The following is a 27,625-nucleotide window of genomic DNA, read 5'->3' on the forward strand; positions in this document are numbered from 1 at the left end:
TGCTCTAGCAGGAGATGCAGAATGCCTGTGAGATGGTACTTAAACAACTTAATCATGGAGACTTAAGCCAGCATTCACCTTTTCACAAACCTTTCTTTGCAGAAATCACAAGTGTGGTTGATCAAATTTGCCCTAGGTATTTCTTCTGTAGATAAACCAGAGTGGAAGGCAGGGTTAATTATATTGCCTTAAGCTACAGAAATTCTCTTATTCTTTTCAATAACATTTCAGTTGTCTTGGGCTATTAAATACTACTCACAGCTGCTCTCACACTGATTCTTTGGAAAGCGATGTTGGAGATGCTTACCTTGTGCCATGGCAGTCACATCGGTGTTTGCAGACAGGGCAGGAGTTTGCCCTTCTAACCTATGCTTCAGCTTGATGACAGCGGTAGAATGTGGATCGCTATTAGCCAGACAATGTGCAGATATCCCTCATTACTCTTCTTCCAATTGTGATAAATCCTCCTTAAATTAGCTTTAAAATGCCAGTGCCTTAAACATTCCCTGGTCCTGTTTTGTCTCATGGGATGATGATGTTTTTCCAGCACTAGGAATTACTATTTAATAACTTGGCTATTTAACCAAGATTAAAGTGAAGGCTTGTAGGGATCATGTGTACATTAATATTATTATAAACAGATCCCTTTCCAGAAATATCATGAAATTTGCAGAGGACCACTGTGTCAACAGCAGCAGCAGAATCATAGAGGGTAATCTTTTATGGTGCTGCATGTAGGGAAGATGTCTTAGCTTGAATACTCTTTGTAATTTAAAAAAAGGATTATAAGTCCAAGCAGCAGCAGTACCAAGCAATTAATGAAATTACTCTTTTGGGAGGGCTCAGTGTACACTCTTAAATATGTTGAAAATTAGCCACAAGTCCTTAAGGAGTCTACTTGGAACAAAAGCCAAATTTAAATCCTGAAGTTAATATAATAATGTGGAATAAATCTTGGGACTGCTGGTTCGCAGGTTCCTTTAACTCATTTGGTTTGGTTTTTTTTAGTATTTAAAGTTAGCATTTTACCTTGTGCACGTGTTTCGTTATCTCTTTATTACATTTAGTTTAATATTTTATTCCACCTAATATTGTTTCAAATGTAATACATTTAAATATCGTAATCTCCCTGGGTGATGGCAGATAAAACAAAAGTGGGCTGCATGCAACACAAAATCTAGTTCAAAGCAGCCAGGCACAGTCTTGTATTGCTGCAAGCAACAGCAGCCCATGTCACCAGCTGATACCTTTGCAGAGAACGGAGGGAGGGGTTTTGGGTATCCCTGGGAAGATCTGTTCTGCAGCATCACTCTAAACTGCTTGAGTAGCATTTACAGTGGGAGAACAGAGAAAAATCTGGCCACTTTTTTTGAACCAAATTCATGAACTGTCATTTAGAATTTGTGGCGCTTACTGACCTTTTGAAACTGTTCCTCAAGTAGCTACAGGAGGATTTAACAAGCAGATCTGGATGGAGCTGTGCTGGTGCCCAAGAACTTCATCAGAGCACTTCTGCCTCTCAGGAGGGTAGGGGTTTCTGCTTGTATATACACAAAGATGCCCTGTGACAACCACACAAAACTCTCCCAAACATCCTTAAAGAAGGATACTTTTCTAAAAAGAGATTAAATTCTTTGTGTCCTTTCCTTTTTCTGTATGGCTTATAATGCCCTAACTACAACAGTCTGGCCACTTTCCAGTGCTTCATTAAAATGAGTCTCTGTGTTTCATTAACATCTGTCAGACATGGTTTATTCCTTTTTCTTTCATCCTGCCTCTGGAGAGCACCGTGTGAGAGATGGAGTGCTCAGTTTTATTTTCATGGGGTGTGTGTGGTTTTGGTTTTTGGTTTTCTTACCCGCTGCTCTGTATTCAGTGAAGAAAAGAGTAATTCAGAGATGCCTGGTGGGTTTTGCTAGGGAAGATGGAAAGGCCTGTGGTACTTTGCTTTGCAGCCTCAGACCAGTAGCCAAAAAAGCTCTGCCTCCTGCACCAAAGAAGTGAAATTGCCTTGTATCAGAGAAGGATTTATATCAGGAGGACAAATTCACTCAGATGAAATTCTCAGGTCCAGGAGCTCAGGATATTTTGCAAGTCATAACATTGTCTTGCAGCAGTAAAACTAAATATTTTTACGGCCACTGGAAAAAGCTGGGTTTATTGACACAACATCATAAAGGTAAATAACACAGCAGCGCAAAGTCAATTTCAGGTAGAGAATTGGACCCTGTCTAGACTGATGTTCTTCACTTAAACAGCAGAATTTTGTTTGTTTCAAATGCTACTGACAATGAACTTTGGCTTATCTGTAAAACAAATGGAAGTTAGAGAAAAGACAGAGAAATTTTTGCCTAATACTGGATGCTTATCCATATGCCAAGGGCCAAACACCCTTCCAAAACAGATCAAGCAGCAGTTGTATTTATTAAGAGCTTAATTTACCAGTTACTGAAGTTTAGTTTTTACTTGTATAATGTTGAGTATTGCTTTTATGTAGCATCTCCATTTGACAAAGCTGATGAATGTTTGACTGGTTGAAAACCAAAGATTGCTGTCACAGGCCACGAGAATATGTGAATTGCATGTCTGTCTTTGGCTACACTGGAAGTTGCAGCCCTGTGTTTAAGAAATACCCTGTCTTAACTGAGGAGTGTAAAGAGAAGGGCCTTAGAACGGGGAATTAAGGTTGGAAGGAAATGGGTATAATTAACTGAGCATTGAGCAAGACAAAATAAACTACTTGTGAAAGCAAGGCCTGGAAAGATGCACTGCCCACACATGGGCTGTGATAAGCTCCACTGCTGGCCAAGGAAGGTGGCTCTACTTGGACTTTAAGGAAGCATGTGCTTTCTCTAAGGAAAGTCATTGCAAGCTATGGTGGCTTTTGCCACAAAGCAAAAAATAATAATAATTAAAAAAAAAAGCCAAACCATTATTGTTTTCTATCTTTCCTTGACTAATTTAGGTCTGTGACAGATCCAAGTAGTCTTTCTTTTTTCCCATTACCATCTCAAATCCCAAAAAGGCTAGAGAACTGAACAACTGGTGTAGGTGGTAGGTTTTGTACTAGAGACTGCTTCACTATATAAACCAGGGTGAAATTATCTTGCAGTATTTCAGACTATGACCTTTCAAGCAGACAGACCCAATGATTTTCAGTCAATGCTTCCTCTGCTTGATTCAGAAGCCCATTCAGAAGGTAAAAAGGCCAGTTCATTGTGGCAACTCATTATTCCACTGTGCTGTTACATCCTGATAGATAACAAATCTGACCTTTGCTACAGAAATAGGTTGTTGTGGGCAGTAAAAGATCACTTTGAGTGACACCACGAATGCTAACTCTCCTGTAGACAAAGACAGCATGGGGGCAGAATATGCAATCAATGCTTCATCGTGAGGAGCTCGCTGAAAACCTGTATGAGAAAACCTGTGTCGTCTTCCTATTTCAACAGCTAGGACTGAGCCCGTGAGTCTCAAGCCTTAGTTTAGTGTCCTAGGAATACCTATAAGCCCAGAAAAAAACCACAAGTTACTTCATTTTTGTTTAATGAAGTGAGGATCAGTTGAAATTAAAAAAAATGCAGTGAGCTCCTTTTTAGACCTAGAAATGCATTGGCTACATTCTTCATGCCAATATTAAAATTGTGCTCTTGAAATTCTGGCTGCAGCTGATGATGGTGAGCACTTAAAAGTGGAGCTGTAACTATATGGTAAATTCAGCCCTGAAAGAGATGTGCTAATAGGTTTACGAGGAATGCACTAATTATGGCAATGTTCAGTGGTTCCCTATTCAGAAAATTAATTCCAAGCATAAAAATTGATTCTTGATATTCTTCATCCCAGCAATTTTATTCTAATGTCATTTGACTTGGTATAATGAGATATTATTTGTTCTCAGGACTTTTTTTATTTTCAGTCAGGCAATTGAACAAAAGCTTGGATAATCGATTTTGCAAAGTTTCATCGGTGAAACAATAATATTATCCAATACCTATTAGAGTCCAGAACATATAAGCTCACAAAAAATGTTTCTCTGTTCCTCATGCAGCTCTCTGCTAAATCAAGGTACTTCTATTCCCTGCCTTCCAAGTGAAAACAAACAAAAAGCCTGATGAAGCCATCTGGTGAAGTGTGACCATATATTCACTTGCAACCTGCAAGAACTGATATGCCAGAGATATGGCTCTCCAGCTGAAGAACGCGCTGGCCACCATTGTCCAAAGACGGTGGTAACAATGCCGATGAGATCTGCAGACCTCTTACTGCTTCATTGAAAGCTTCTTTATTAGCGAATGTTGATATCACCACAGCAATTATCTAAAAACCCAATACACAGAAACTCATCAGCAAATTAAAGATTCTCCCTAAGAGGAAGGTCTTTGGCATTCTGGAAATAATTATTGCTTTTCACTCTTTAAGGCTTGTGTGATTGCTTGAAAGTTTTTTGGCTGCAATTCCACTTCAGCTTCAGATGATATTTTCAATGACGCATGTCAACAGTCTCTATCTTTTTATACCAGCTGAAGATCTGGTCAAATCATGTTCTTCTTGTTCCACCATTTGGGCGATTTTTAATTTTTAACTGAAAAAGCTGTAGTTTTGTGAACAGCTGAAACACTGAAGTTTCATTTCCAGGAATCTGTGCCTTGAAGTTTGGCTCTTGTTTGGAACCTGCAAGGGCTAATGAGGGTGGTGCTTGTATGGCAGGGCTGGCTTGGCGGGAAGCAAGTGGCATGAAAAAGCCAAAAGACTGAAACCTCAAAATTATTTTAAAAACTACATCCTTAATGGCCACGAGACTCAGGACAGTTATCCTCCCTGGTGTAGTGTTGGGTTGCTCATTAAGCACTGGTAGAGTACACCTGCTGCCTTCTTATAGTACTGATAAAAAACTATTAACTTGGCTTCCTCCCAGAGCAGCTTATTTCAGGGAAGTTCCTCCTCCTAGACTTTCTGTTGTGAACAATCCCTTTTAATCTGCTGACTTGAATACTGCTTTAAGGCCAGTACCTTTGAAAAAGAAAAGAAGAAGAAAAAAAAAAAAAAAGATGAGAAGGCAGCTATTTTGTGGAATTTTTAGCACTTAAAGTTCACGTGCTCACAGCCGTAAGTTGCTGTGTGACTAGACCCACAGACTACAAGGCAGAATTTTCAGAAGTGTAAGAGTGATTTAGGAACTCAGATCCCATCAATGCTCAATGGGCCTCTGTTCCTAACAGACACCTGCAAACAGACATCTAACAGACAGCCTCACCGACTGCCCTGGTAAACTTGCCAAAACTCCTCTCATGAAGCAAGATGTACATTAATTGTGCAGGTTAATGCCTTAGCACCCCTGAGGATCCACTAGAAAAGACTTTTAAAAACTAATGCCATCAGCAAGAGGGTCCAGTAAGAAACTGGCATATTTGCAACATTTCTTTCCACATAATAATTCCCCTGCAATGAGACATTTTCCTGCCTGAACTGACCTTACTTTTTTTTTCCTGAAGCTGCACAACATCTAAAACACGAGGGCTGGTCTGGGTACTCACATAGGTCACCCAAGTGAGTTGCAATGCTGCCGAACGACAGCAAACGTGAGCTTACGGCCTCGTTACAAGAGGACTGTTTTTTCCAAAAAACCCTTTCATAAGTTAACACCGAGTTAACTAAGAGGGTGCATAACCCTTGGCTGCTTTCACTTAGTTGACACCAGAGGAATGGATACATTAGAACGAATGACCAGAGGGGTAAAATACCAGATTTGAAATATCTCCTCTTTCTAGCTAGGACTACGCACCAAATCTTGGGTTGTATCTCGCCATTCAAAGCTATGCATGTTTCAAACCTCCTTTATTTACTTCATAGAGCTCATCAAATCTTAGAGCTTCTATTTTGCAAAGTATTTCTAAACACATATTAATCTATGTTGCAACAAAAACACAATCAAAACCCCAAAATGTCCTGGAAAGAAAAGAAAATGGGTATGGAAAACTGCTGTTTGGTATATCATTTTATACTTTTGTCCTCTTGCATATTTTTATATTGTTTTATGTCAAGCCAGTAGCTGTGATTCATTATATGAAATTGGAACATTATAGATTCAATACGGAAGCATTTGTCTTAGTGACAGGAAAGGATCCTTTAGGTCACAGCCACTTCCCTGCAACTGCAGGAAATCGCATAAAAGACACATAAGCTAGAAATATCCCCAGAAGCTTAACTCCATTCAGCTGTGTACCCCTGGATTTACAAACCCCTGACTATCCCACAATAAAACGAAAGCCGTCAAAGGTAAAGAAAAGCCTCAAAAGCTAATCTATGCTGTAAATCTATGCTATAAAGCAGAGCCCAGAAGCATTGACAGTGCACTAGGTCCTGGCACTGGCACAGACTTTGTGAAGCTCCAGAAACCAAATATTCAAATCACAAATGTCTGGTGAGCAGAAAAGCCCAAACTTATGGACAAGACATTAATGTCCATGTGTGTTGTCTTCTCTGCAGGGTCATTTAAAAAATGAAAATCCCTTGCAGCCTTTTTCATCCAAGCTCCAGTGACCTCAGTGCCCTCCCTGCTGTGGTATAATGTGCTATGAACTTGAAAATGTTGCTTCACGTCTCCATGAGTGACACCCGGGGCTGTGTGCGTACCATTTGACACACGCGGGAGTGAAAGGAGCTCCCTAGAAGTAACAGATGGCGACATCAGTTCCTATTCTCACAGCAGGCCAAGCCATAAGAAGAACTTACTGAGTTGCAAAGGATTGTAATATAAATAGCACTATTGTACCATTATTTTTATTCCTTTGATATTCTATGAATGAATTGGCCATAGACATTTTACTGTGTTTGATTAGAGTCTTATTAATCCACATGAAAAAACCGTAAAGTCTTTCAGAGAGGACATCGAAGAGTAGGTATGGAATATCTAAAGGCAGGAGCTAGACAGTACAAAATCGAACTGTTTTGAGGCCATGCAAATAGCTGAAGAAAAGTGGGTTTGTAATCACTACAGATATTCTTGCAGTGGCATAGCTGAATTGGAAAATGCCCTGAGGTATCTGTCCTGGTTTTGGCTGGGACAGAGTTAACTTTCTTTTTAGTAGCTGGTACAGTGCTGTGTTTTGGATTTAGTGTGAGAATAATGTTGATAACACGCTGATGTTTTAGTTGTTGCTAAGTAGCGCTTATCTTAAGCCAAGGACTTTTCAGTCTCCCATGCTCTGCCAGCAAGCAGGTGTGCAAGGAGCTGGGAGGGAGCAGAGCCGGGGCAGCTGACCCGAACTAGCCAAAGGGGTATTCCATACCATGGAACGTCATGCCCAGTATAGAAACAGGGGGGAGCTGGCCGGGAGGCGCGGATCGCGGCTCGGGAACTAACTGGGCATCGGTCAGCGGGTGGTGAGCAATTGCATTGTGCATCACTGGTTTTCTTCCTTCCCCCCCTTCCTTTTTTTTTTTTGTTGCATTCCTTTTCATTACTATTATTATTATATTTCATTATTACTATTGTTAGTATTTTATTTTACTTTAGTTATTAAACTGTTCTTATCTCAACCCACGAGTTTTACTTTTTTTTTTCCCTTTCCTCCTCCTCACCCCACTGGGAGGGGGAGGGGGAAGCGGCTGCGTGGTGCTGAGTTGCTGACTGGGGTTAAACCATGACAGTATCCTAAGAAATGAGATGCTATAAAACTATTTGGGATCATGAAAGAATCTGGAACATAAAATCCTTTAGAAAGTACCAAAAATTTAGTGACTTTGAGAGATTACCTCTTTATCCAGAATAACTAATATGAAGATGGAGATAAGGAAAAAAAAAAAAGACAGAAAGCAAATTGCAAAACACTGGCTAAGCAGGAGGAGTGATATCAAACCTTTATGTTCTTTGGCTGAGAATTCTGTTCAAGTTTCCATGTAATCTCCAATGAAGGAAAAAAACACACCTTTCGAGTGTCCAGAATTAAGTTACATGATTGATTTCTAGATGGTGGCGATCAAGAAAAGTCACGTTATTTTAAACTAAATATCATCTCAACATCAAGAACTGCTTAGCATCCTTCAAAGAACAGCAGATCGCCTGGCAGAGATACGTTGCTTACCTGAAAATGCCCTCCCAAGCTCTCAGAGCATCAGCTGCACTTCACTGGTACAGCAGATGTCCTTGCACAAAAGCTCATATCCAACTCTGTTTGTACAAGTCTTTTTCCGTAGCGGTGTTCTTCTAATGCTTTGACAAGTGAAAAAAACCCCCAGAATCTGTGAAATGAACAGAGGGAAGCATTGACCTTGGTCTTATCATCCCACCAACAATTTAACTGAATTATGTATCCAGCTTCAAAGACTCTTTCCACGCGGATGTCTAAATGTAAAGAGAAGAATTATATCATATAGCCAGCTTTCAGAGCAACCTATGTAAGGGCTAGTGCAATTAAAATAAAGCATTATTCATTCAAACCATTTGGACTGCTCTGAAGCTTTGTACAGCTTTTTGCAGAGGCAAAGAGAAAACTTTTGGTTTGGATGAAATCAGCGGTTACAGGTGAGTGCTTGTAATGTTGCCTCTTGAAACAGGACAGGGCAAAAGTCCCACTCTAAATTCAAAGAACTCATGCCCAGACCTTATTCATAACAGCATTCAGTAATTTGCCAGTGATGTGCCTTTTGTTTGTTCATTGTAGTCTGTAAATATTTTCTAATACTGAAAAGAATTGTGAAGAGTATGCTGTGATTTTAGAAACTGCTATTTAACTACTCAGACTCTGGTGGGTAACTAGAATTTCTAGCTGGCCAGTAAAAAAAAGCCAAGGTGTTACCTGGTTTGTCTGTGGACTCACTCATTGAGGGGAAAGATGAGAAGAGAATCATGCGATCTTGCTTTCCAGGCAGGTGCTCCAAACCACCAGACACTGTTTTTTCACTTCTGAGGCTGCCAGCCAAATGCATGCTTAGAAGTACTTATAAATATATCTGTATTGCAGTCTCTTGGGTCTCAGGTTGTATCTCGCTCTCTCTCTCTCAAACTCTAAGAGGGAAAATGCATTTGGAAGTGTTACGTGATTATGAAACATGCATGTCTGCTTAGAAGTGTAATTACATTGCATTTTGATATCTGTGAGCAGCAAATGGTGTTCTTATAGGCCAGATCATAACATATGCACTCTCAACCCTAAACCTCACGAATTTCTCAACTGCCATTTGAAGGTAATAACGGAAATCCATGTTTTAATTTTTAATATTTTCAGTGCCTGTTCTTACAGCCATTATATATTTTGGGAGTGAACGACTGAATCCATCATCCTGTCTCCAATTGAATCTCTAGAGACATTTTACCTGAACCTTGCTGCTTTTTTCTCCCTCCTACACAGACTTGCTATATTTTCATTTTTTATAACCAGGCTGTATATTAACAATAAGGACATTAACTCATAAAAACATTAACTCATTGGGGGAAAAGTATACCAAGAGAGTGCATCCAGCTCCCTCATGTATTTTGACATTCCATTTAGCAAATTGTGTTATCATTTTAAGAGTGAGTAATCTCAGCACTGAACAACTGCAAGGGAAGTAGAAGGCATGTGAAGAAGAAAAATGTAAAGAGAGATACACGTATCAAGTCTGTTTTAAATGATGTCAGAGCTGAGTGTCAAAGCACAGAGCTTTATCTCCCATACAAAAGACCTGGATGCTGAAATGCTAAGGGGCAGCTCTCATCGCTGTGCCTGATTGGTAACAACAACAACTGCTGCTCATGTTTCTCTCAATCACTAAAATACACTTAAAGCTTTCACATGTTGGCATTACTCTGCATCTGCTACTGTTTATCCTCTTTCTTACCCCGCTCAGATCAGACCAGGGGCATGGCACCCCTACTCCTACTTAGCCGTTAAGTTTGTTCTCAACTACACAGAGGTTGTCAGCTGTATACTTACCTGGTCACCACAGACTTGAGGCTGTAAAGGGCCAGTGGGCACAAAACCTGTCTCGCATTGCACAGAAATCAATGGATCACATGGCAGAAAAATCACCACTTCAGGTACTTGAAGGTACGCATGTTTTCCCAATGCTGCCAGATGCAAGAAAAACATGGTTCTTTTTTTGCCCAGCAATTTGGTGGAGTGCGTGCCTGCAGTGAAAGGTGTAACAAGTCTACACAGCGTAAGGGTTCCTATCGTCTCCCATCAGAAACCCTGTCCCATGCTGAACTTGTGTGAGGGGGTACTAGCAACAAACAGCAAGGAGCTTTTGAATTCACCCCAAAAGTGTGCAATTGTAACCATGCCTTTAGGGACGGTTTCGCCTTCAGGGAAAGGCAAAAGAGGCAGCTTTGGGCAGAGTACAGGCAGACAAACTCACAGCCTCGCGACACTGTGGAGTAGGGGAAAGCAAATGGTGTGAGGCTGCTTTGACTGCAAAACTTGGTCACACTTAAAGATGCTGTCATCTAAAAAAAACCCACCACCATTTATTAGAAAATCTGTTAGGGAACCATGACTAGGAAGGACCAGGAGTATGGATACAGCTCCTGTGCACAGAGTCGGCTGAATAGCAGCCATTTAGCTGCATCAGCTCAATCTGCACACGTGAAACACTACGGGGTGTATTAGCTCTGGAACAGCGCTGCCTTAATGCATCACTATACATTTCCAGAAGGGATCTGGCTTGCGCAGGAGCCACAGCTTTTGCAACCATCAGTTTAGAAAAATCTCAAGAAATGTAAAACTGAAACCAAGGAGCTACTAACTGGAAGATTTTTTTTAATGAAGAAATGAAACAGCAGAAACTGATGGAAGTTTTGATGTTTCCTCTCAAATCCCATGTTAACATTAGCACTAAACAGATGTCCCATATTCCAAAGAAATGGCAGGTTTGGCACCTCTTCACGGTTAGCAAATTTAATTATGGCTTCAAATGCAATAATGGAGCAACCTTGCTTGGCTATAATTGGATCTGCAATTGGCACCAGCTTTCCTTCCCTCACTGTGCCATATGGGGAACTACAGAACAAGGTGCTGCATATGTTCCTGCTGAATTTTACTGGGTCAAATCAGGGTCAGATTAAAATATTACGGAAAGGAGGGGAGGGACAATCAAAAATGAAGAGTGGAGATAAACTCAGTGTTCTCCTGCAATTGCAATTTCTCTGACCAAATTATCTGGGATCCAACTGGATGTGAGCTCCAATAACACAGCTACTTTAATTAGGAGAATTCCTAGTCTGTCTGAAATAACACCATATTCTGGGCAGAAGAACTGGCTTTGTGTGAATACAAGACAGTCCTGAGATAAGCACGAAGAAAGGAAAATAACCCTTTAAATATACCACAAATACTAGGGGAAGAGTTTTCTCCTTTTCCCCCTTCCCAAAGTCAATGACATTTCAGAAGATTTGGAACAGGGTGGAAAAAAACCTTTCCTGTCAACTTGCGTTACACATCTGCAACACCATGGCAATTAATAGGAGTAAAAAGAAAAATAATGCCTATCTTGTTATTTGGTTACGTAAAATATCCACCTTAGGCAGGCCAGGTAGCAATATCTATGAGTATGACTGCCTGACGTTTTCTGTTGTTGGTAACTTGGCCAGACTTAAACCATTTGGGCTGAAATTCCCCTTGCTGACTTTCTGTCTTAGGCTGAGTTTGTCTGCAATGTTGCCATGTATGCACACGTACACCTAATTGGGGTGGCTGATTCTGATCTGGAGTAAGAAAAAGCAACCTATAAAATAATTGCTTCAACAACTTCATAGCCCCAGAAAGGATAAATAACATTACAATAATCATTGTGACATCTTTCCTGCCAGAAGAAGAGGAAAACTTGCTATGTACAAGGCAGATGCTACTGAAAAAATTATCTGATGCTAATGCAAAACTGGTTACCTCCAGCCAATATCGGCAATGTACATAGGTAATGTTCTAACTCCACTTAATTTTAATTTAGTAATATTCTGACACACAATCATTTTCTCTCTCCTCTTGAAACTAATGGGACTTTTCCATTAAGTTTATGGAGTCTCAAAGCCTCTTGTTTGTATGTTTCTTTAGAATTGTGTCCCCCTGCGACATCTCTTAAGGCACCATGAATTACAACCCACTTATGCTATTTACTATTTGAAAGCCTAGTTTTTAGCCCTGACATTGCTGAGAAGTTAATTATTCTTGTTTTCCTTTTTCAGTACTTTTTGCTTAATAATTTGAAATTATAATTATTACGGATTTAGAATAAAATGTGAAATTACCCCCGATAGCACTGAGACCAGAATCAACACAGGAGTCAAGCCATACTACACCGCACAGTAGTTCTCTTCAAGAGTGGGCCAGTTGACTCTGCAATTAAATAATGTTGCCATGGTATCGGGTAGGTCTAGGGAATAGAACGGTAACACTAATTATGGAAGGCACAACTGGAAGACAGTTGCGGGTGACTGCTGCACTGGAATTTGGTCTCTCTATCCGAAAACAACAAAGCAGTTTATAAATATTAATAATGATTTACAACACCTAAAAGTAAGGAAGAAGGCTGCACATTACAGGGAAGAATAATGAAGTAAGAGCTGTTACTTTTTCTGGCAATGGCTGTCCAAGGTTACACAGCAAGTCATGACAGAGCCAAGGCACTGCCATCCTTAACTCCTTCCTGTATTAAAAGCCATCAATGTTGCCCCTCTAGATTTCTTCGTCATTCCTAAGGAAAGCGGGAACCTTCCTGTCACCTGGGACCAGTCTGTGCTTCAGGCTGGGCTGCTCTTACTCAGACTCACTCATTCAAGCCAAGCAGAGACAAAGAGAAGACCCCATCAATGTCATTAGCTGCTGTGGCCACCACCATCCGTTTGTTTCCATCCCAGGAACACATGAGCTCCGGAGGCTGGAGGTGACACCCTGTGCTTCCAGACTGTGGCACAGGTTGCTGGCCCTGAGGAGAGGCTCAGCTCACTGCGATGCTCTGTCAAGCAATCTGAGGGAAGCACGTTATGTCAGATTTGCCTCCAAGTGCTCACTGAGGAAGATAGGACCTGACGCATACAAGTAATTAAAAATATAACTGACCGTCGGTAACTTCATAGAATAATATCCACTTCCTTCAAAAGAAGATCCCAAAGGGCTTTACAGAAGAAACGATTGCCATTAGCCCCTTGAAGGGGGCGTGGGGGATGAAGTGGCTTCTCAGGGATGCAGAGAGGTTGAAGGAGCATGAGGAAGAGGAGTCAGATGCCAGAAGTCCCAGTCTCGATGACTTCGATCTCTGTCAGGGAGACCCCACCAGTCCCTTTCCCATTTCTGTAATGCCAAGGATTCTCCACTATTGCTTTTGCTGGTGCCATTTGTGTGTAGGACACTGATGCCAACGTCATCAGGCCACCACTGGACAAGTACAGCCAGACAGAGAGCAGACAGCAAAATAATGATTCTCCCTCGCTTTCCCCATTTCCCAGAACGTCTGGGATGGCTTCCCACCAACAGCCACCATGAAATGAGGAGCATAACCAGCAGACAGCTCTCGTTACCTATTTTAAAGACACTTCTTTGAGCATTTTAGACAGCAGGTGGTTGGAAGATTACTAGGGGGAGGAATGAGTTTTTATATCACAAGGGACCAGTCTTGGATTCATGCCCCCTTCTTTCCCCAGTTTGTATCTTCAACAAAAAAGAATGGGAGAAATTCAAATACAAAATATTCTCACTTCACCTCAGGGGAAAAAAAAAACCCAACCCAAACCAAAAACAAATAATGAGACCTGAAAACCACACAGTTTTGAGCTGAAGCTCCTTATAACTGTGCGCCTCTGAAAACACTTGCAGACAGCTCTGTAGTGAAATAAGCTGCATGTTAATATTGTCCTTGAAGCAGCACGAACAGAATGCTTAAAACTCAGTAACCAGGAATAAGGGCAAAAGTCTGGAAGATCCATTTCTTCATTACCATATCTGGATATATTATGCTATAAAATAATTCAGTACTTTCAGAGAGAGAAGAAAGTCTACAGTGATGTCCTGGATGCCACTCTGAGTCCATATTGGTACTTTCTGAGTTCTTAAGAGCAGAGACCCTCGCTTCAAGAGGCAGCACATGGCTTCACACCTGCATGTCTCAGCTGCAGCATGGTGCCAGTTCTCTGCCTGGCTTGTGGCAGATGCTGCTGATCAACTGTCCCCAAAACACACCGAGTGCTAAAGAGCGAGACAGGCCAAAACATTGTGCCTACAGCTCTGCCTCCTGGAAGCGTGAGATGGAGGCCAAGAGACCAAGTCTTATGTTCACAGACTTCAAAGGTCTCTACAAACCAGTTTGTAGGACTAAAGCCAACATGTAGGTACATAAAAAAATATTTTAAAGCACGTTTCTTCCTTTGAAGCAGCATTCCCTACCTGAGAGCTATCACTGATGGCAAGGTTGCTATGGTAAGTAGTTTTCATTTCTTTGATTGAACATAAAATTTCTTGGGTATGGCTATTCCCTGGGCAGAGTGGCTTTTGGGCAGCTATAAATTTATGCTCTGGCCTTTTTATGTAACATTTCTGGAACAAAAGGCTTTATATGAGACAACATAAAGCTGACAACAGCAGCTTTATACTTGCGTGCTTCTCAGCACACTTGCAGCAAATTAGCTGTTTGCTCCGAGAGGAGGGAGTTTATCCATCTCTGCGCAACCCAGCTGGGCAGCCTCGTCTGCTCGCTGGAGCCATCACCACTGAGTACACGAGAGTCTGTTTTACTGCACAGTCAGAGGAATTCCTTTGTCTCCCTAACACATTTGCTGTATAAGAAGATAAAAGACAGGGAGCAGAATGTTCCTAGTTCAATTATTTTAAAGTAATGATGATAAGAGTCGGTGCCCAAGTCATTTGTCTCTTGACTCCATATTAGTTCAGCATGTCAATGTAACCTTCCCCAACGTCTCCTGCAGCTAAGATAATTATAGAAAGATTATCCTGTGTTAAAGTTTATGCTACATCTCAGCAATAGCAATGCAACAAAGGAGCTTTGTGCCAGGTTCCTGGACCCTGCAGTCTCTCAGCGGGACTTTCCAAGGGACATAAATGTAGCCTATAATTCTTTGGAGGACAAGGGAGAATTCCATATACTGCATCCTACCGACAGAATGGGTCTTGCCCTGTGTATCAGATTCAGCTGGAGGACACTGCAAAGCTGTCTTTGCTACTCTAGAATAAGAAAAGAGTAGGTATTTGAAAAAACAAGTATTGGGACATACATTATTTTGGCCTTCCACTTAACGTACGAAAGATGTTCAGATACAGCTTTCTCATACATGTCAGTCTCAATCTACTCATCACCAACAGCAAAGTGTCCATATGACATGGCAAGCTACAAAACATAACACAGGCATAAATCATGATGAATTCACAGTCCCTCTTAGATAGAACACTGCTGATAAGTAGTACTTTTATGTCAATATTTTGTACTTGTACCACATATTCATGAGGTCAGATAGCTTGTACCATTTTCCTGAAAGGGATACCATGGTACAGAGAAGCAGACTGACCAGCATCTGGCAGGTGGGAAGGACAACCCATGCCTTTCATTTCCTTTTTCCTTTCTTTCATGGTTAATGATTTCACTAAACCTTGAGTTCAGTCAAGTCCCACATACAATTCTGAATGCAATACATAGTGTAAGGGATTTATTGTGTCATAATAGATGCAGCGCTGGCACAATTAGATTTTATGTTGCTGTATGTATGTGGAATATAAAAGAACCTGCTTTAAAACTGAGTCAATTTCTAGGACATATATTTACTGCAAAGTAAAAATTAAGACATTGTTACAAAGACCACAGCCTCATTCTCAGTTCCTGGATTAACATTGTACTCTTTCTGTGAAAGCACAGTATATAGTGTGCTTATATATTCAGCAATAGGGGGATATGCTCCAGCAGTGGAGGTAATATGAACAGGCCAGAAAAAACTCGTAAGAAGTAAGAAATGGCTCTGCTTTTTGAAAAAGATAATTTGCCAGATTTTCCCTGCACAACTCTACCTGAATCTTCAGTGATCTAACAGGTATTAACCTACTTTAAAGGAGCTCCTCGTCAAGCAGACGATGATCTCAGCTAAATCTAAGACCTGTCTCCACTGGAAAAAATGCTGTTCGAATTTGTTCGTATTTTGTGGTGTGGCCATTACAGTGACAAAGTTCATTATATTGAATATCTCAACAGCTTGTTGTGTAGCTGAAATACCTCTGACAGTCTGGGCTGGAATCCTGTATTCAGGATCTCTCAAAGTCTGCAGCCAGGCAGGAACCAAGGGCAAGATGTTGACTTTAGTTCAGTCCCTTTAGCAATCCCAGAGACAGGAGATAGATGGAGCCTCTTGAGTCACTGAATCCATTTCCCTGCTATTATAGGAACATTGCTGCAAAATTCCTTTAATTAACCCTTGAGTGCCCCTGCCCCTACTCAAACCCCAGGGATGCAGGTTCCCAGGGGAGCCTCCCCGGGCTCCTGGGAAGGAGCCGGCTCCAGCCCAGCGCCCTTCGCCTTCCCAGCGGTCCAACCCTTTACCCTGTTTACTGCTCAACAGTGGGGAGCACAAGCACTTGCGCTAACAACTTCAATCTTTGCTAAAATTGAAGCTATGTTTGGCTTTTACAACCCCGGCCATTATGCTGCGTATTCCATTAACAGCCATTAAAGTCCTGAAACTGCAAAAAGAAAATTACTTTGTTCTCTGTCTGGCACGCTGAGCTCGCGAGCTTGGCCCGAGAAAGCACCTGGAGGATGGGCCTCAACCTGCAACTTCCAGAGGCAATTTGGACTTGGTGACTAAAGCAGTAGCATGAAGCAATTTTTCTTTGTATTGTAGCCGTATCCTATTTGTATGAGCAGGTCTTCCAGAATGAAAAATGATGATTTATTCTCATTTTAGTAGGAAAATTCCCTCTTCTCATCAGTCTTTTATAACACTGTAGCAGACCTTCTGGAGATAAAGCTGGGCTAGCAGCACCTGGTGGAAGTCTTTCAGAGGAAAGAAATAAGTTCCACTGGCTTTTTGATTAAACTGTTATAGACAGAAATGAAAAATAATACAGTTTCCTGATGCCTCAATATCGTAGTGATGGCTGCACTGGTTATTAGAAGGATACTCATGTCAGAAACATTTCTGCAGGTCTACTCTAGGCAACTCGTTTTACCTCTCCACCACTCCTCCCAAATGTGAGAGAACCAGCCCAGATTATTCAAGGATCTTTGTTTTAAAAAATGGGAGCTTACAGAGTTTCAGTTAGTGAGCTAGCTCATAAATTCAGTATTTTAGGTGGCAGCCCTTGGCAGAGAACAACCACCCCATTAAATCACGCTGGGCAAGAAACTGTCATTTTGGTGAATCATGAGAATTACTAATTCTATTATAATGTCTGCGTATATGAGAAAGGTAATTCAGTGGGAGTTTTAGTTTCATCTTTATAGTGTCCTTCAGAAGATTATGATCCTTGCCGCTTTTCCCTGTTGTCTGCCCAATTTCCAGAGCTGCTGTTAAAAGTTTCAACAGCAGCAGTTAATAAAGACAAGCAAAGTATAAACCTTTGCAAAACTCATTCTTGTTTTGCTACTCCCCTGATTTCTGGCATTAGCATCTAACCAGCCTGTAAAACTGATATTTTCTAAGCTCAGGGAACATGCAAGCTCCTCCACCTTCCTCACCGAGCATCCATGTACCAACGTGATACAACGCACAGGTCCCAGGGCTGTCCCAACACTTGCAAGTGCTTTAATACCTGTGGGCCACATTCTTCGTGGTCTTGCACAAAAATGGACACTCACTTTTGAAGGTAGTTCAGGAAAATCAGATGATCACCCAAAAAGGGAGCGGACTCATGCGCGCCCATGCTTGCGCTTGAGTTAGCGTACAGCTTAGAGGTAAGCTCTTGCTTACACGTCAGCTCTCTGTATTATTTACAGATGAAGTTAGTCAGGACTGCACTTTATATATTATTAAGGCCGTCTTTGAATTTTAAATTAGAAGCTATTTTTAGCCTAATACATATGATTACAAAAATTACAATTAGAGGACAAGCATTCTTATTAACTATGAACTGAAATTCTCACAGTCCAGTGGATAAGAAAAATTCAAACAACAGCCCGCCCTTAAAACAAATTCAAGAGCAGAGCAAACAGTCCTATCTGAACACTGCACACAAAGCTAACTTTTGTGGTAGGTTCTGGTAGCAAATATTTAATTTTGCACTCAATTGTTATTTAGTGAGAGATGTGGCAGTAACTTCTACTTGACCTTAATCATTCTGAGAGATACAAATGTATGTGAAAGATCAAAGAAATTTTGCCATCTCACCATTACACATAAAACATATAAATCTTCTCCCAGATCAAATACATTTACACTGTTAAGGAGATACTAAATGAATGCAGACAGACTTGATGTATTAATCCACCTGAAATAATATATGTTACATAAGTCAGTATTAGCCCATTTAATGGGAAACTGCATGAGTCCAAAGTGTTGGTAATTTCAGGTCCATAATTTAAAAGTACCTGATTTAATTAAATGTAAAGGAAGAGATAAAAAGCAAATTTGTTCTTTCCTCCACTAATGAAATAGTACTTCAAGGCGCAATAAAGAAAAAATTCGGCTACACTCTTACTGCAGTCCATGTTTGGAAATGGCATACACTGTTCTCGATTCATAAAATCTTGCATGTGTTTAGGTACTAAAGAAGAAGTTGATGATAGGTTTTGTCACCAGTATTTGTGAGACAAGTTTATCCCTTTTTGCATTAGCAGATGTAAATTGCTGGAGGCAACTATTAAGCACAAGTAAACATGTGTTGCCTTTTAAACACTGTTGCTGCTACAACAGACCAATGGTATGATTATAAATATGGCCAAGGGGTTTTCTGTGAATTATTTTAATTCATTTTCAAAGTACTGCTCACGTATGTCCTGTCTTGCTTCCAATATGGTCCCTGAGCCTTTTGTCTTCAGAGAGTCCAGTTTAAACAGTAGGGCAGGGAGTTACTCTCTGGTACATCTCACTGTGTATTTCTGTTAACTCCCCCTCACCCTCGTTTGCGAGACACTTAACTACCCTTTTACTGCCCCGTCATAACAAACCAGAAGATGAGCAGAATAACCTGGGATTGAGCTACAAAGAGATTAAGGACATGTCTGCACTGTGCAATGGAGCATGGTGAAAACAGTTTTAGGGAATATGTGTTTGTGTCTAATAGCTGCCGCAAGCAGTTTTTCCCACTGCACAGTACTACGTCAAGGCACTGCTCAGGTCCAAAAAACCAGGGCTAATTAGCCCCATTACCCTTGCACAGCTATTTTGCTGCTCTTTTTGGAGCTGGCTTGCAGCACCCCCTTAGGCTTGCTCAGACCAATGTGCAGAATTCCGTGCTCAAGGTCACACCAGAAATCAATGGCTGCAGCAGGAAAAGAGCCCAGATATCTTTAATATCAGCCCTGGCTCAAAGTCACTAGGCTTTCTCCTTCCCAAGCACAATAACCCTCTTTTTCTAGCACACAGACAAGTATTGGAGAAGCTGCACAACCCGTAACATATGTAGAGAAAACTCCATGTTTCGCACATGCGAAACTAAATCACAAGAGTATCACTTAACCAACAAACTGTTCTGGTCCAGGAAAATGGAAAATCTGGCCCTTTGCCTCTATCACCGTGATGGACCTGTACAAATAAGTTACATCTGTACTAAACAATTGAGAATTCACAAAGCCTTGAAGAGTAAATGAAGTTTTTACTTGGCTACATGAGCTAGTTTGCTCATGTAAGAGCCCCGAGAGGCAGCCCCTGCTCGGGATGGCACAGCGATAAATCCCGAGTTTCTCCGGTCACTGCTGAGTCTCTGCTGGAGATCCTCCACACTCGCACTTCTGTGGCTGCCAGCAGGATCTGACTCTTAATACATGAACTAGTGACACTTAATGCCTAGAAGGAGAAATTCAGTTATCTACAGCAACTAAAATAACACTGTGCAGCTTGTCATACCCAGTCCAATTTGTTCCATAGTTTTTCAGAGACACCAGGGAAATACTCCGTTCTCCAGTTCAGCAAGCTTCATCTACAGTATATGTTGCTTCCTAAAGAGTTGCTACAGTGGCGAAGAAAAAGGAAAAAAAAAATAGAGGCTTAAAACAAAACTACAAGCTTTCCACCATGACTCCCACCAACTTCTGTTACTGAATTTAAATCTAAAGCCATTCTCTCTTTGAGACCATTGCCAGTCTCTTCTGTTTTCTTAAACTACTTGCTTTGGTACCATTCTGCGCTGATTTATACTTGCCTTTGACTTTACTTTTTAGGCGTAAGTGACGGGAAAAATGGCTCTAAATTTCATTGCTTTAAACATTTCTTGAATCCATAGATAACACAGGCAGACCCACTTTGTAAGTTATTGTCATCTTTGTTTCCCCAAAATCACAAGTAGTTGAAATCATTATGTTTTTTTCCATGCACAAACAAAATTCATATCCTTTCAGCTTAAATTATTTTTAGATGGTGAGATGCAGAAGTAAGTACAGTGACAAAGCACAGTGGGTTTCTCTCAATACATTTGGAGCAAAACCAAGATGGAGCTGTTTTCAGCACGCAGCAGACTCCCAGAAAATTGCACTCACAGTACACGGCAGATGTAATAAATTTCCATGCCTCTAGCCAGAACATCCAAGCTCTGGTTTCTCTGCCCCAAACCAGCAGAGTAAGAGGGAGTTCAGGTAAAAGGTTCTTTTCGGGGCTATTTTTCTGCAATTCATTGCCACTGACAAAGAATTCCTCCTGATTTTGTAAAAACTCTTTGTGGGAAGTTTGTTTGGCAGCTGCTGGCACAGAGGGGAAGCTGGGGTGACTATCCCATTCCCCACAGATACGCTCAGGGCTCTCGTGAGCAGCACCGGGACTTTCTGCAGACACCGGTGGAGATAACAGAGCACTTCGAAGGGAGATTACAACAGCAAGAATGAACTGGGTGAGCAGTCAGGAAGAAATGAGCAAAGGAGCCATCTGATTTTTCTTTTGGGTGTTTTGTTTCATAAATCTTCAGACAAGCCAACAACTTTTCCATTTCAGAAATCAAATCTCAGCTTGATTCTCCTTGCCAATAACAAAACAAAAGATGCTATATCTGTCTGCCCAAGAGCCTATTACACGGCCCGCAGTTATGCCATCTCTTCTTGGTACCGATACTGAAGAAGGAAAAATGAGAGCACAGAAGAAATGCTTTTGATGATGTGTGAGCCCCAGAAGGATCCAGACCGCACTAATTTAAGCTCTCTCAGTGCTGACAAGGAACAGCTATTACTGTGGGTACTTACAAACTAGAAGAAAGGGTTCCTTCAGCAGGAAGAACTCAGCAGCTGCTTCCCTGGAGGGTCTTAACTTTTTAAAATCATGTTAAGGAAAAGGAGGAATCAATAAATACACTCCTTAGAGGAGCAAGTCAGAAGGTATGGCCCTGCTGAGGCCAGTCCTGCCCCAGGGAGCTTAAAGATGGGCCCAAGGTAAGGCCTATGGACTCAGACCGCAGAAATGTGGTGAGGTTTGTAGAGAGCCAGAGAGCGTGCCTGTGCCTGGCCTTTCCTGGAGACCTCTCGCGTACGGCAAGCCTCACTGCAGGGGCCAGCCTGGCTTCTAATGGCAGTTTTTGTAACTCACCTGTGAAGTCATCTTGAAAAAAAGAAATACAATTTGACCACTCCCTGTTGTGACTGCATGTATAGGTTTTGAGAACTCACACTGTCCTTGACTGGAAATCTGGGGAGCGGGTCTTTACCCTGCATCAGTCACACTCTACTTGCGACAGCCTTTCCTTTATTAATAAAGAGCTGCCTGCAGTGCTTCTTACAATGCTGATCCTGTGATAAGTATTTCAAAACCACTTGCTTTGTTCATTGTTATTTTAACTGGGTGGAAATATGTGAAAAAACCAACCAAGAAACAAAGCTTTCTACACCGTCACAGAGCCCAGCGCTGGGCTGCAAACCTGCCTGCCCTCCCTGCAGCCGTCCTGCCTGCCTGGGACGGACTCCTCAAGCAATCCACATTAGCAGGTAGCAAATGTCCTCCGAATGTGCCACCTGGCACAACTGCTCATAGCTTCCTAATCCTCCTGGAATAGCATTTTCCAGACAACTGCTATCATACACTGAGCATTCTCCATATGTTTGCAAAATGAAGTCAAATACAAATTTGGTTTGACGTCTCCTGCAAGAATCCTTTATTGTCAAAATTTGGCAGAAGAAAAAGACAGGAGTTGTTTCTGACCTAATGATTTCCCTCCCCCTTCAGGTAAATTTTTACGCTGGGAGACATTTGTGTCTCAGAGCTTATTTTTCTTAGATACTGAACTAACTCCGTGCAAAAAATCCAGCACAGCATTACATGATAAAGGATAAAATGTATTCAGTCAATTTTCTCCTCTGTCCAAGCTATGCTGAAGGCAGACAAGTTCACAGCGACTCTTGCCTCTGCACCTCTCCAAGTTCCTCCCTGATTTGTGGCATAAAGTAGCTCCAAGTCAGAGCTGATTTAACTTACATTGCTGTGGCAGAACTGCAGGAGCTATTGCAGCAGCTGGAACATCTGAAGATTTGCAGAGCTCTAACCATAACCGCCGTTCCATGTCTATATTTCTGATATCTCCATGCATTTAAGTTATTTCCTGGTGGGCACATCTGCTGCATTTATGGCCTCATTCTACCACTGTGGAGAAGACATTACCTCATATTCCTGAACAGGAACTACTAAGGGAAGGAGTGAAAGCCTCCTGGTTCATGCCAAGAACTGCGAGGATCTCTTACTGCTAGTAATGGCAAAATGCGTGGCCTCAAAAAGAGAGGGGCCTTGCACAGAAATGAATGGCTCTTGGAAAACCTGACCTCCAAGTCAGCTTACAGCAGTTGTGAAGGGAACTTCGCTTTGAAGTTTTTGCTGAGGAGTCCAGTCTAGTAGCAAAGAGTAAGATGAGATAAATGTACAAGTCCCCCGTTCCCACAAGTGATTATAAAGTTTGCCTAGACAGCTAGTTGACTATATATAGACACCTACTGATGGATACCTTTAATCCCATACAGAAGGAGCTGCTTTTCTGGAGGCTACAAGTTCCCTGCTTTCATATGGAACAGTTGTCCCACAAGCAGAAGGAACAAACAAGATCTTGTGATTAACATGCCAGTAATTTCATGAGGAAAGCACAATTCCTGCTATAGATTCATAGCGTGAGTTTTGCCGAGCGCCTCACTTTCCCACCTACAAACTGGCGACTGGAATTGCCCCGTGTCCTGCTGTCAGTGTGGATGGACTGCAAGGTCCTCAAGGCAGGAACTATTTTTTAGTTGGTGCTTATATCGTGCTGTGCTCTAGGATGTTCCAGTCTCGGTGGGGTCTGTGGCCTCAGCTGCACTGCAAGTGATAACACAGCTCCTCCGAGGATGACCTTGTCTCCTGTTCCTCAATTTCCTACTTATCTCAGCAGCCTGTTTTAAAGTAACGTTTGTTCAGAGTGTTGAGGTCCTTGGTTGAAGTGTGGTAGGAATTCTTTAACTACTTCTCAGCCCAGCTATTTGCAATTCAGAAGTTCAAGTTACAACATTAAAAGGCTTTGACAAAGTAACGTGGAATTTCTGGAGTAGGCTCTGGCAACACAGTTTCTCCTTTTTATCTTGTATTTCAAGGAAGAGTGACAGCAAAAGTTAAATGCTGTTTTTATTTAGTGCTGTTTGATTGAAAGATTAAGGGTTGAATTTCTAATTTGAAGAGCAATTCTCAATGGACATGCAATATTTCTATCTATTAAGGACAAGGTGCCCCTGAAATTGCAATTTGCTGCTCTTCAGAAGTTTTAAATTTCTGGAAATTATAGCTTTTTACCTTCTCTACAAAAGCATATATGTAGTTTTATGATAACAAAAGTGCCTCAAGCAGAGTATACGTGTATTTCAAGTAAAAGGTAACCCATTTAACCTTCAAACAAGGCATATTTTCCAGCCACTAGCAGCCTCACAATAAAGCAGCTGTTGATCTTATTTCATGGCCACCTCCCTTTGTAGCATGCAAATCCTGTTACATACAGCTGAATTTCCCATTCTCAAGCCAAATCCTTTCCAGTTCCAGATCATCCCAGTTCTGCTGTGCAGCAAGTGGAACGTGGGGATAACTATAAGGCAAACATTTGGAAACGGACAGTATTAAATCCCCCAGACATCATCTGCATGGGGAAACATCTTCCTCATCATCCTGCAACATCCTCATGCCAAAGGACATCCTCTCCTCCTGTGCCAGGGGTCCAGAACAAACAGACTCTCCTCCTGATCCCTGCACAAGCCAAATATGTCTACATGGCCCTAGGAAGACTCCTGTAGCGGTAATGGAGATGTGGAGAACAAAAAAATTTACATCAGGCTATAAGGCGTGAACACGCAGATGCACATGAGCTTGCTTTAGTCTAACCAGTCTGCATAAAAACGTGTCAGCATAGATTTCAACATGGACTGATGTTCCATCACCACCCCAGCTCCTACACAAACTCAGAAAACTAGCAGTAAATTTAAGTTGCCAAAACCTCTATTTTTCACCCAAAGTAGCTCAGCCATGCGTACAAGAGCTGTGTTCCCTACTCCAGTTGTCACACAGCCATAGCCTGAGTGACCCCGTTTGCACGAACTGGTGCAGAGAAGAGAGCGCCTTGGCTGAGTTGCAGAATGGTGGCAGCGAGACTGCAGTAACGGAGACGTCCCCCGCCCCCTCGTGAAAAGTGGTTTTATCTTAAAGGCTGCAATTACAGCTCAACACGATTGATCCTCACCGTGACAGACCATGAGACACAAAGCTGTCAAACTCATCATCTGTCACCCAAACAAAATGCTAGTGATCTACAGGCAGACCTCTCCTCCCCCAGCAGATTAATTCAGGTCATTATGAAATAGCTGTACCCAGTCTGATGGTTGCGATTAACTCATGGAACAGTCAGAGGTTTCAAAAACATAAGAGTCAGGCTAGAGAGAAGAGAAAATGACAAACAACAAAACAAACTCAGACATTTTAAATGGGGAAAAAATGTTTCAGCCTTATTCTCAACAAGATCATATCTGTCTGGAAAGCATTGTGGCTATTTATACGAAATATCGTGTTAAGCTCTGTGTAAAGGAACTGCCCCAGGCCATGGCAGCTTGCATCCTAAATTGGGCAAAGGTGGTGTTGTCACCCTCATTTTACAGATGCAAAATACAGGCACGGAGAGAAGAGGTGACTTCTACAAAACAAGCATGACAAACACATGAACTGAATTTGAGCTCAGATGGTATAGGTAGGAATGTTTTAACTGAAAGCTTTCCCTTTCCTGTCAGTTAATTTTCTGACTGTGTACATCTAAATTCCTGTGGCTTTTGCTGCAATCACAGATTCGGATTCCTTCTGCTTCTACCAAATGATGTAGACTGCCCACTTAGAAGCAAAAACCACCAAGATTGTTAGAGTTATTTCTCTCTCTTTCCATTTCCTTAAAGGAAACTGACTCTAGGCATCAAATACAAAGGCAGTTCTTGTGGGAACTTTCAAAGTTGCTTTTATGTCTGCCCATCTTTGTGCTAAAGTCACAGGCTAAATTACTGCTGGCACAGTAAAATGGGCAGAGCGTGAGTCCAGGTAGCGTGTAGGCGTTCTTGGGTAGCAGCCACAGGTACTTCCCCTGCACAGAGCAGGCAGGATGCAGGCAGGATGCTCCTGGCCCTCAGCTGAAAAGATTGACCCAGAACTCTGCGTGCTCCATCTATGGGAGCTGGTTTGGGGTATTTAGGTGTCCCTGGCAGGCAGACACCGTGGCATGGTTGAATACCACTCCCCTGCTAACACACCTTGGGAATCTTATGCATCTACAGTAACTGCTTGCACGCTAGAAGCGGGAGATAAGAAGAGTAGTATTACAGTAGGAAAATGGGTTAGATGAATCCTACATCTTTCTTCCTGAGTACAAGGAAGTAGCAGCTCCACCCTTGTATGGACCCACCAATACTGGATTACATGGTTGGAGAGCCTGGCCTGCTTTTGAGGGACTCCATTAAGCATCTGCAGGCCTCACAGGCCCGCTGGAGCAGGAAGTTTACGGTGCGTGCTCTTGATGCTAAGTAAAATTATAACAACGTCTGGCATCCTGCCTCTAGCACAACCTAAAACGAAGCTTCCTAAACTGATGCTTCAGAGGGCAGCAAAAGAGTAAATAAACCCCTTAGTAATATGTCTAGCCAACCGTACAATGCTTTACATAGAGAAAAACATCTTTCCTGAGCCCAATAGGAAATTATTTTGTGCCCTGAAGCATGAGATTTGTTTACCCTTAACTTAACATGCATAATGCTAGTTTTGTCTTTTTGCAATGAAATTATCCATTCCCTTTATACATCTGGCTCTTCAGATCCCCCTGAAGAAGCTTATGGCATAACTTGTAGAAATAAACCACTGGAATGAAACCGTGAGGGAAATTACTGTTATTTCTCCTAAACTATCTCAACACTTGTACAGGTTGGACAAAAGTTCACACACACACATTCAGACAAGCACTTTCCTGAGCAGTATTTTGCTGTTAACAGTGGCATACTAAAGTGTTGGCTAAATAACAAGATATCTTTTATATTTAATTCCCCTTCAAATGGCGCACTGAAAGTGCAAATAAGAAATAAAACTGAAGACACGGGTCTGCAGTTAACACTGGAGAGTCTGGATTTTTTTCTTGTTTTCAAGACAGCATTAATTTTGGAGGCTGACGTTAAGAATACCATGGACACTTCAGACAGACACTATTCCTTAGCGCATGGGGGTCACACCACAGAGGACCATCATATCATGGGGTGGGTCAGATACCCAACAGTGCAATTCCAATGTACATTTTAAAGTCCTATAATTTTATAGAGGAGACATAGCTGCTACAGGATAGTTAAGGACTTCCACGGCAAGATTCTGCTAACAGGCCTTTTCCAGAAATGTGGGTTTACACCGAAGATTAATTTGTTCTAGCAGCCGCATGGTGTTTTGGCTGCCCCTGAGTTTCCCCCCCACAGATTTAATCAAATCTCAGATGCTCTTTTTCTCTCATGGGAGGGAAAAGGATAGAAAAAGCTGCTTGCAAAGGTTAAAGATCTTCTTTTTGAAGGCTCCCCAGTGAGAACAGAAAACATTATTCCAGAGAGAATGAATACTGCTAATCCATAGCTGATACACTCGTAAATATTGACGGGAACAATATTTGCTGAAGGGCATAATAAATATCTTTCATATTCACATCCAAACAACAATGCAGGAGAGTAAATAGCATGGTCATAGTAGCACGGCTAGTTGTTTTTTCCTTTCCTGTACCTGTTCATATGCTGTGGTTGCGTGTCTCTGTTACATCCCTGGTATTAAGTCTTGCAAGAACTTGTTGCAGTTCCCAAGGGCATTATTTCCATTACAAATAGTGACTGCACTGTAGCAAGACACAGAAAAAACAACAAAAAAAAGTCATCAGTTGAGGCAATGCAGAGATAGTGGGGATTCATAAGGGCTACTGCCAGCCTGGTGAGGTTAAACTCCCTAGGCTCCTCTTTACAGTTAATAAAGAAAGATAGGCCCTCCCAGATGGTAAGTCTGAGCAGCTAAATTAAGCTCTTGCCCTGA

General features: G+C 41.7%; 1 long non-coding RNA gene across 2 annotated transcripts; it reads right to left on the reverse strand.

Annotated features, from left to right (window-relative positions):
• Nucleotides 1-3,568: 3,568 nt before the first annotated feature.
• On the reverse strand, nt 3,569-27,421 carry LOC127024180 (uncharacterized). 2 transcript variants are annotated; one of them, XR_007767532.1, is made up of 4 exons: nt 27,326-27,421; nt 8,799-9,007; nt 8,085-8,241; nt 3,569-5,010 (listed from the first exon to the last, which is right to left on the reverse strand). It is a non-coding gene; the product is annotated as an uncharacterized LOC127024180 (long non-coding RNA). The 2 variants fall into 2 exon arrangements; XR_007767533.1 differs by lacking the exon at nt 27,326-27,421 and adding an exon at nt 9,915-9,942.
• Nucleotides 27,422-27,625: the final 204 nt, after the last annotated feature.

This window comes from Gymnogyps californianus, chromosome 19 (genome assembly GCF_018139145.2).
Source record: "Gymnogyps californianus isolate 813 chromosome 19, ASM1813914v2, whole genome shotgun sequence".
Lineage (NCBI taxonomy): Eukaryota > Metazoa > Chordata > Aves > Accipitriformes > Cathartidae > Gymnogyps > Gymnogyps californianus.